At 35.2% G+C, this 13,279-nt stretch overlaps 1 protein-coding gene across 1 annotated transcript in view; it reads left to right on the top strand.

The window, feature by feature from the left end:
• Positions 1–13,279, top strand: part of rln1 (relaxin 1) — a 36,185-nt gene that overhangs the window by 1,187 nt on the left and 21,719 nt on the right. The gene's annotated exons all lie outside the window — the stretch shown is intronic.

Below are 13,279 nucleotides of genomic sequence, written 5' to 3'. Positions count from 1 at the left end.
CTGCGGGGGCTATCATCTTCATCGTCATAATCTTCATCATCATCTGCGGGGGCCATCATCTTCATCATCTTCATCATCTTCGTCATCATAATAATCATCATCTTCATCATCTTCATCATCATCATCATAATCTTCATCATCATTTGCGGGGGCTATCATCTTCATCATCGTCATAATCATCATCATCTTCATCATCTTCATCATCATCATCATCATAATCTTCATCATCATCTGCGGGGGCTATCATCTTCATCATCATAATCTTCATCATCATCTGCGGGGGCTATCATCTTCATCATCTTCATCGTCATAATCATCATCATCACATAATCTTCATCATCATCATGTTCATCATCTTCACCATTATCATCTTCACCTTCGTCATCATCATCATCATCACCTGCGGGGGCTATCATCGTCATCATCTTCATCGTCATAATCTTCATCATCATCATCATCACCTTCATCATCATCTTCATCATCTTCACCATTATCATCTTTACCTTCGTCATCATCATCATCATCATCACCTTCATCATCATCTTCACCATTATCATCTTCATCATCTTCACCATTATCATCATCATCATAATCTTCATCATCACAATCTTCATCATCTTCATCACCATCTTAATCATCACCTTCATCATCATCTTCGTCATCACTTTCATCATCATCATCACCTTCATCATCATCATCACCTTCATCTTCATTATCACCTTTATCATCATCATCTTCACCATCATCATCACCTTCATCATCACCATCACCTTCATCCTCATCTTCATCATCATCATCATAATCTTCATCATCACCTTCATCATCATCTTCATCATCTTCACCATTATCATCTTCACCTTCGTCATCATCATCACCTTCATCATCATCATCACCTGCGGGGGCTATCATCATCTTCATCATCATAATCTTCATCATCATCATCTTCATCATCTTCACCATTATCATATTCACCTTCGTCATCATCATCATCACCTTCATCATCATCATCATCATCATCATAATCATCATCATCTGCGGGGGCTATCATCTTCATCGTCATAATCTTCATCATCATCTGCGGGGGCCATCATCTTCATCATCTTCATCATCTTCGTCATCATAATAATCATCATCTTCATCATCATCATCATAATCTTCATCATCATTTGCGGGGGCTATCATCTTCATCATCGTCATAATCATCATCATCTTCATCATCTTCATCATCATCATCATCATCATAATCTTCATCATCATCTGCGGGGGCTATCATCTTCATCATCATAATCTTCATCATCATCTGCGGGGGCTATCATCTTCATCATCTTCATCGTCATAATCATCATCATCACATAATCTTCATCATCATCATCTTCATCATCTTCACCATTATCATCTTCACCTTCGTCATCATCATCATCATCACCTGCGGGGGCTATCATCGTCATCATCTTCATCGTCATAATCTTCATCATCATCATCATCACCTTCATCATCATCTTCATCATCTTCACCATTATCATCTTTACCTTCGTCATCATCATCATCATCACCTTCATCATCATCTTCACCATTATCATCTTCATCATCTTCACCATTATCATCTTCACCTTCATCATCATCATCATCATCACCTGCGGGGGCTATCATCGTCATCATCTTCATCGTCATAATCTTCATCATCATCATCATCACCTTCATCATCATCTTCATCATCTTCACCATTATCATCTTTACCTTCGTCATCATCATCATCATCATCATCACCTTCATCATCATCTTCATCATCATCATCATCATCATAATAATCTTCATCATCATCTGCGGGGGCTATCATCTTCATCATCATAATCATCATCATCATAATCTTCATCTTCATCTTCAGGGTTATTAGAGTCAACTAAAAGTAATAATGATAATAATAAAATATTGCCAGGGCAACATTTATCATTTAAATTTAGTTAAACTTGATGTTCTAAATATAACTAAAACTGGTATAACCTGTTAGCCTGTACTTCATCATCATCATCATCACAGTATAGGGGTTGAACCGAACGACTTAGATTTTAAAGTCGACATTTATGTAATTAAAGTTGAGTCGACGAGTCGCTGATGATGTCATTGATGAACAAGTCACATTTATTTATACAACGCTTTTTACAACACAGTGTTTCACAGCAGCTTTACAGAGATAACAGGAAAATAATGCAAGTATGTACTTACACTAGAACATCATCATCATCATCACAGTATGTACTTACACTAGAACATCATCATCATCACAGTATCTACTTACACTAGAACATCATCATCATCACAGTATCTACTTACACTAGAACATCATCATCATCACAGTATCTACTTACACTAGAACATCATCATCACAGTATCTACTTACACTAGAACATCATCATCATCACAGTATCTACTTACACTAGAACATCATCATCACAGTATCTACTTACACTAGAACATCATCATCATCACAGTATGTACTTACACTAGAACATCATCACAGTATCTACTTTCACTAGAACATCATCATCATCACAGTATGTACTTACACTAGAACATCATCATCATCACAGTATCTACTTACACTAGAACATCATCATCATCACAGTATCTACTTTCACTAGAACATCATCATCATCACAGTATCTACTTTCACTAATACATCATCATCATCACAGTATCTACTTACACTAGAACATCATCATCATCACAGTATCTACTTACACTAGAACATCATCATCATCACAGTATCTACTTACACTAGAACATCATCATCATCACATTATCTACTTGCACTAGAACATCATCACAGTATCTACTTTCACTAGAACATCATCATCATCACAGTATGTACTTACACTAGAACATCATCACAGTATCTACTTTCACTAATACATCATCATCATCACAGTATCTACTTACACTAGAACATCATCATCATCACAGTATCTACTTACACTAGAACATCATCATCATCACAGTATCTACTTACACTAGAACATCATCATCATCACATTATCTACTTGCACTAGAACATCATCACAGTATCTACTTACACTAGAACATCATCATCATCACAGTATGTACTTAAACTAGAACATCATCACAGTATCTACTTACACTAGAACATCGTCATCATCACAGTATCTACTTACACTAGAACATCATCATCATCACAGTATCTACTTACACTAGAACATCATCATCATCACAGTATGTACTTACACTAGAACATCATCATCATCACAGTATCTACTTACACTAGAACATCATCATCATCACAGTATGTACTTACACTAGAACATCATCATCATCACAGTATCTACTTACACAAGAACATCATCACAGTATGTACTTACACTAGAACATCATCATCATCATCACAGTATCTACTTACACTAGAACATCATCACAGTATCTTCTCACACTAGAACATCATCATCATCACAGTATCTACTTACACTAGAACATCATCATCACAGTATCTACTTACACCAGAACATCATCATCATCACAGTATGTACTTACACTAGAACATCATCATCATCACAGTATCTACTTACACTAGAACATCGTCACCATCACAGTATGTACTTACACTAGAACATCATCATCATCACAGTATCTACTTACACTAGAACATCATAATCATCACAGTATGTATTTACACTAGAACATCATCACAGTATCTACTTACACTAGAACATCATCATCATCACAGTATGTACTTACACTAGAACATCATCATCATCACAGTATCTACTTACACCATAATATCATCATCATCACAGTATCTACTTACACTAGAACATCGTCATCATCACAGTATGTACTTACACTAGAACATCATCATCATCACAGTATCTACTTACACTAGAACATCGTCACCATCACAGTATGTACTTACACTAGAACATCATCATCATCACAGTATCTACTTACACTAGAACATCATAATCATCACAGTATGTATTTACACTAGAACATCATCACAGTATCTACTTACACTAGAACATCATCATCATCACAGTATCTACTTACACTAGAACATCATTATCATCACAGTATGTACTTACACTAAAACATCATCATCATCACAGTATGTACTTACACTTGAACATCATTATCATCACAGTATCTACTTACACTAGAACATCATCATCATCACAGTATCTACTTACACTAGAACATCATCATCACAGTATCTACTTACACTAGAACATCATTATCATCACAGTATGTACTTACACTAGAACATCATCATCATCACAGTATCTACTTACACTAGAACATCATCATCATCACAGTATCTACTTACACTAGAACATCATAATCATCACAGTATCTACTTACACTAGAACATCGTCATCATCACAGTATCTACTTACACTAGAACATCATCATCATCACAGTATCTACTTACACTAGAACATCATCATCATCACAGTATCTACTTACACTAGAACATCATCATCATCACAGTATCTACTTACACTAGAACATCATCATCATCACAGTATCTACTTACACTAGAACATCATCATCATCACAGTATCTACTTACACTAGAACATCATCATCATCACAGTATCTACTTACACTAGAACATCATCATCATCACAGTATATACTTACACTAGAACATCGTCACAGTATCTTTTTACACCAGAACATCATCATCATCACAGTATCTACTTACACTAGAACATCATCATCACAGTATCTACTTACACTAGAACATCGTCATCATCACAGTATGTACTTACACTAGAACATCATCATCATCACAGTATGTACTTACACTTGAACATCATCATCATCACAGTATCTTTTTACACTAGAACATCATCATCATCACAGTATCTACTTACACTAGAACATCATCATCATCACAGTATATACTTACACTAGAACATCGTGACAGTATCTTCTTACACTAGAACATCATCATCATCACAGTATATACTTACACAAGAACATCATCATCACAGATGTACTTACACTAGAACATCATCATCATCACAGTATCTACTTACACTAGAACATCATCACAGTATGTACTTACACTAGAACATCGTCCTCATCACAGTATGTTCTTACACTAGAACATCATCATCATCACCACAGTATCTACTTACACTAGAACATCGTCCTCATCACAGTATGTTCTTACACTAGAACATCATCATCATCACAGTATCTACTTACACTAGAACATCATCATCATCACAGTATCTACTTACACTAGAACATCATCATCATCACATTATCTACTTGCACTAGAACATCATCATCATCACAGTATCTACTTACACTAGAACATCATCATCATCACAGTATCTACTTACACTAGAACATCATCATCATCACAGTATCTACTTACACTAGAACATCGTCATCATCACAGTATCTACTTACACTGGAACATCGTCATCGTCATCATCACAGTATGTACTTAAACTAGAACATCGTCATTGTCATCATCACAGTATGTACTTACACTAGAACATCATCATCATCACAGTATCTACTTACACTAGAACATCATCATCATCACAGTATCTACTTACACTAGAACATCATCATCATCACAGTATCTACTTACACTAGAACATCATCATTATCACATTATCTACTTGCACTAGAACATCATCATCATCACAGTATGTACTTACACTAGAACATCATCATCATCACAGTATCTACTTACACTAGAACATCATCATCATCACAGTATCTACTTACACTAGAACATCATCATCATCACAGTATCTACTTACACTAGAACATCGTCATCGTCATCATCACAGTATGTACTTAAACTAGAACATCGTCATCGTCATCATCACAGTATGTACTTACACCAGAACATCATCATCATCACAGTATCTACTTACACTAGAACATCAGATTCACAGTATGTACTTACACTAGAACATCGTCATCATCACAGTATGTACTTACACTAGAACATCATCACAGTATCTACTTACACTAGAACATCATCATCATCACAGTATCTACTTACACTAGAACATCGTCATCATCACAGTATCTACTTACACTAGAACATCATCATCATCACAGTATCTACTTATACTTGAACATCGTCATCATCACATTATCTACTTGCACTAGAACATCATCATCATCACAGTATCTACTTACACTAGAACATCATCATCATCACAGTATCTACTTACACTAGAACATCATCATCATCACAGTATGTACTTACACTAGAACATCATCATCATCACAGTATCTACTTACACTAGAACATCATCATCATCACAGTATCTACTTACACTAGAACATCATCATCATCACATTATCTACTTGCACTAGAACATCATCATCATCACAGTATCTACTTACACTAGAACATCATCATCATCACAGTATCTACTTACACTAGAACATCGTCATCATCACAGTATGTACTTAGACTAGAACATCGTCATCATCACAGTATCTACTTACACTAGAACATCATCATCATCATCACAGTATCTACTTACACTAGAACATCATCATCATCATCATCACAGTATCTACTTACACTAGAACATCATCACAGTATGTACTTACACTAGAACATCATCATCATCCCAGTATCTACTTACACTAGAACATCAGCATCACAGTATGTACTTACACTAGAACATCGTCATCATCACAGTATGTACTTACACTAGAACATCATCACAGTATCTACTTACACTAGAACATCATCATCATCACAGTAACTACTTACACTAGAACATCGTCATCATCACAGTATCTACTTACACTAGAACATCATCATCATCACAGTATCTACTTACACTAGAACATCGTCATCATCACAGTATCTACTTACACTAGAACATCATCATCATCACAGTATCTACTTACACAAGAACATCATCACAGTATGTACTTACACTAGAACATCATCATCATCATCACAGTATCTACTTACACTAGAACATCATCACAGTATCTTCTCACACTAGAACATCATCATCATCACAGTATCTACTTACACTAGAACATCATCATCACAGTATCTACTTACACCAGAACATCATCATCATCACAGTATGTACTTACACTAGAACATCATCATCATCACAGTATCTACTTACACTAGAACATCGTCACCATCACAGTATGTACTTACACTAGAACATCATCATCATCACAGTATCTACTTACACTAGAACATCATAATCATCACAGTATGTATTTACACTAGAACATCATCACAGTATCTACTTACACTAGAACATCATCATCATCACAGTATGTACTTACACTAGAACATCATCATCATCACAGTATCTACTTACACCATAATATCATCATCATCACAGTATCTACTTACACTAGAACATCGTCATCATCACAGTATGTACTTACACTAGAACATCATCATCATCACAGTATCTACTTACACTAGAACATCGTCACCATCACAGTATGTACTTACACTAGAACATCATCATCATCACAGTATCTACTTACACTAGAACATCATAATCATCACAGTATGTATTTACACTAGAACATCATCACAGTATCTACTTACACTAGAACATCATCATCATCACAGTATCTACTTACACTAGAACATCATTATCATCACAGTATGTACTTACACTAAAACATCATCATCATCACAGTATGTACTTACACTTGAACATCATTATCATCACAGTATCTACTTACACTAGAACATCATCATCATCACAGTATCTACTTACACTAGAACATCATCATCACAGTATCTACTTACACTAGAACATCATTATCATCACAGTATGTACTTACACTAGAACATCATCATCATCACAGTATCTACTTACACTAGAACATCATCATCATCACAGTATCTACTTACACTAGAACATCATAATCATCACAGTATCTACTTACACTAGAACATCGTCATCATCACAGTATCTACTTACACTAGAACATCATCATCATCACAGTATCTACTTACACTAGAACATCATCATCATCACAGTATCTACTTACACTAGAACATCATCATCATCACAGTATCTACTTACACTAGAACATCATCATCATCACAGTATCTACTTACACTAGAACATCATCATCATCACAGTATCTACTTACACTAGAACATCATCATCATCACAGTATCTACTTACACTAGAACATCATCATCATCACAGTATATACTTACACTAGAACATCGTCACAGTATCTTTTTACACCAGAACATCATCATCATCACAGTATCTACTTACACTAGAACATCATCATCACAGTATCTACTTACACTAGAACATCGTCATCATCACAGTATGTACTTACACTAGAACATCATCATCATCACAGTATGTACTTACACTTGAACATCATCATCATCACAGTATCTTTTTACACTAGAACATCATCATCATCACAGTATCTACTTACACTAGAACATCATCATCATCACAGTATATACTTACACTAGAACATCGTGACAGTATCTTCTTACACTAGAACATCATCATCATCACAGTATATACTTACACAAGAACATCATCATCACAGATGTACTTACACTAGAACATCATCATCATCACAGTATCTACTTACACTAGAACATCATCACAGTATGTACTTACACTAGAACATCGTCCTCATCACAGTATGTTCTTACACTAGAACATCATCATCATCACCACAGTATCTACTTACACTAGAACATCGTCCTCATCACAGTATGTTCTTACACTAGAACATCATCATCATCACAGTATCTACTTACACTAGAACATCATCATCATCACAGTATCTACTTACACTAGAACATCATCATCATCACATTATCTACTTGCACTAGAACATCATCATCATCACAGTATCTACTTACACTAGAACATCATCATCATCACAGTATCTACTTACACTAGAACATCATCATCATCACAGTATCTACTTACACTAGAACATCGTCATCATCACAGTATCTACTTACACTGGAACATCGTCATCGTCATCATCACAGTATGTACTTAAACTAGAACATCGTCATTGTCATCATCACAGTATGTACTTACACTAGAACATCATCATCATCACAGTATCTACTTACACTAGAACATCATCATCATCACAGTATCTACTTACACTAGAACATCATCATCATCACAGTATCTACTTACACTAGAACATCATCATTATCACATTATCTACTTGCACTAGAACATCATCATCATCACAGTATGTACTTACACTAGAACATCATCATCATCACAGTATCTACTTACACTAGAACATCATCATCATCACAGTATCTACTTACACTAGAACATCATCATCATCACAGTATCTACTTACACTAGAACATCGTCATCGTCATCATCACAGTATGTACTTAAACTAGAACATCGTCATCGTCATCATCACAGTATGTACTTACACCAGAACATCATCATCATCACAGTATCTACTTACACTAGAACATCAGATTCACAGTATGTACTTACACTAGAACATCGTCATCATCACAGTATGTACTTACACTAGAACATCATCACAGTATCTACTTACACTAGAACATCATCATCATCACAGTATCTACTTACACTAGAACATCGTCATCATCACAGTATCTACTTACACTAGAACATCATCATCATCACAGTATCTACTTATACTTGAACATCGTCATCATCACATTATCTACTTGCACTAGAACATCATCATCATCACAGTATCTACTTACACTAGAACATCATCATCATCACAGTATCTACTTACACTAGAACATCATCATCATCACAGTATGTACTTACACTAGAACATCATCATCATCACAGTATCTACTTACACTAGAACATCATCATCATCACAGTATCTACTTACACTAGAACATCATCATCATCACATTATCTACTTGCACTAGAACATCATCATCATCACAGTATCTACTTACACTAGAACATCATCATCATCACAGTATCTACTTACACTAGAACATCGTCATCATCACAGTATGTACTTAGACTAGAACATCGTCATCATCACAGTATCTACTTACACTAGAACATCATCATCATCATCACAGTATCTACTTACACTAGAACATCATCATCATCATCATCACAGTATCTACTTACACTAGAACATCATCACAGTATGTACTTACACTAGAACATCATCATCATCCCAGTATCTACTTACACTAGAACATCAGCATCACAGTATGTACTTACACTAGAACATCGTCATCATCACAGTATGTACTTACACTAGAACATCATCACAGTATCTACTTACACTAGAACATCATCATCATCACAGTAACTACTTACACTAGAACATCGTCATCATCACAGTATCTACTTACACTAGAACATCATCATCATCACAGTATCTACTTACACTAGAACATCGTCATCATCACAGTATCTACTTACACTAGAATATCATCATCATCACAGTATCTACTTACACTAGAACATCATCATCATCACAGTATGTACTTACACTAGAACATCATCATCATCACCACAGTATCCACTTACACTAGAATATCATCATCATCACAGTATCTACTTACACTAGAACATCATCATCATCACAGTATATACTTACACAAGAACATCATCATCACAGATGTACTTACACTAGAACATCATCATCATCACAGTATCTACTTACACTAGAACATCATCACAGTATGTACTTACACTAGAACATCGTCCTCATCACAGTATGTTCTTACACTAGAACATCATCATCATCACCACAGTATCTACTTACACTAGAACATCGTCCTCATCACAGTATGTTCTTACACTAGAACATCATCATCATCACAGTATCTACTTACACTAGAACATCATCATCATCACAGTATCTACTTACACTAGAACATCATCATCATCACATTATCTACTTGCACTAGAACATCATCATCATCACAGTATCTACTTACACTAGAACATCATCATCATCACAGTATCTACTTACACTAGAACATCATCATCATCACAGTATCTACTTACACTAGAACATCGTCATCATCACAGTATCTACTTACACTGGAACATCGTCATCGTCATCATCACAGTATGTACTTAAACTAGAACATCGTCATTGTCATCATCACAGTATGTACTTACACTAGAACATCATCATCATCACAGTATCTACTTACACTAGAACATCATCATCATCACAGTATCTACTTACACTAGAACATCATCATCATCACAGTATCTACTTACACTAGAACATCATCATTATCACATTATCTACTTGCACTAGAACATCATCATCATCACAGTATGTACTTACACTAGAACATCATCATCATCACAGTATCTACTTACACTAGAACATCATCATCATCACAGTATCTACTTACACTAGAACATCATCATCATCACAGTATCTACTTACACTAGAACATCGTCATCGTCATCATCACAGTATGTACTTAAACTAGAACATCGTCATCGTCATCATCACAGTATGTACTTACACCAGAACATCATCATCATCACAGTATCTACTTACACTAGAACATCAGATTCACAGTATGTACTTACACTAGAACATCGTCATCATCACAGTATGTACTTACACTAGAACATCATCACAGTATCTACTTACACTAGAACATCATCATCATCACAGTATCTACTTACACTAGAACATCGTCATCATCACAGTATCTACTTACACTAGAACATCATCATCATCACAGTATCTACTTATACTTGAACATCGTCATCATCACATTATCTACTTGCACTAGAACATCATCATCATCACAGTATCTACTTACACTAGAACATCATCATCATCACAGTATCTACTTACACTAGAACATCATCATCATCACAGTATGTACTTACACTAGAACATCATCATCATCACAGTATCTACTTACACTAGAACATCATCATCATCACAGTATCTACTTACACTAGAACATCATCATCATCACATTATCTACTTGCACTAGAACATCATCATCATCACAGTATCTACTTACACTAGAACATCATCATCATCACAGTATCTACTTACACTAGAACATCGTCATCATCACAGTATGTACTTAGACTAGAACATCGTCATCATCACAGTATCTACTTACACTAGAACATCATCATCATCATCACAGTATCTACTTACACTAGAACATCATCATCATCATCATCACAGTATCTACTTACACTAGAACATCATCACAGTATGTACTTACACTAGAACATCATCATCATCCCAGTATCTACTTACACTAGAACATCAGCATCACAGTATGTACTTACACTAGAACATCGTCATCATCACAGTATGTACTTACACTAGAACATCATCACAGTATCTACTTACACTAGAACATCATCATCATCACAGTAACTACTTACACTAGAACATCGTCATCATCACAGTATCTACTTACACTAGAACATCATCATCATCACAGTATCTACTTACACTAGAACATCGTCATCATCACAGTATCTACTTACACTAGAATATCATCATCATCACAGTATCTACTTACACTAGAACATCATCATCATCACAGTATGTACTTACACTAGAACATCATCATCATCACCACAGTATCCACTTACACTAGAATATCATCATCATCACAGTATCTACTTACACTAGAACATCATCATCATCACAGTATCCACTTACACTAGAATATCATCATCATCATCACAGTATGTACTTACACTAGAACATCATCATCATCACAGTATCCACTTACACTAGAATATCATCATCATCACAGTATCTACTTACACTAGAACATCATCATCATCACAGTATCTACTTACACTAGAACATCATCATCATCACAGTATCTACTTACACTAGAACATCATCATCATCACAGTATGACCTTACACTAGAACATCGTCATCATCACAGTATGTACTTACACTAGAACATCATCACAGTATCTACTTACACTAGAACATCGTCATCATCACAGTATGTACTTACACTAGAACATCGTCATCATCACAGTATGTACTTACACTAGAACATCATCACAGTATCTTCTTACACTAGAACATCATCATCATCACAGTATCTACTTACACTAGAACATCGTCATCATCACAGTATGTACTTACACTAGAACATCATCATCATCACAGTATCTACTTACACTAGAACATCATCATCATCACAGTATCTACTTACACCAGAACATCATCATCATCACAGTATGTACTTACACTAGAACATCATCATCATCACAGTATCTACTTACACTAT

The sequence above is a fragment of the Siphateles boraxobius genome, unplaced genomic scaffold (genome assembly GCF_051911475.1).
Source record: "Siphateles boraxobius isolate OS27281-9 unplaced genomic scaffold, OSU_SipBor_1 285, whole genome shotgun sequence".
Classification (NCBI taxonomy): domain Eukaryota; kingdom Metazoa; phylum Chordata; class Actinopteri; order Cypriniformes; family Leuciscidae; genus Siphateles; species Siphateles boraxobius.
The sequence above is the reverse complement of the archived record's forward strand: the minus strand, read 5'-3'. Positions and strand labels throughout refer to the sequence as shown.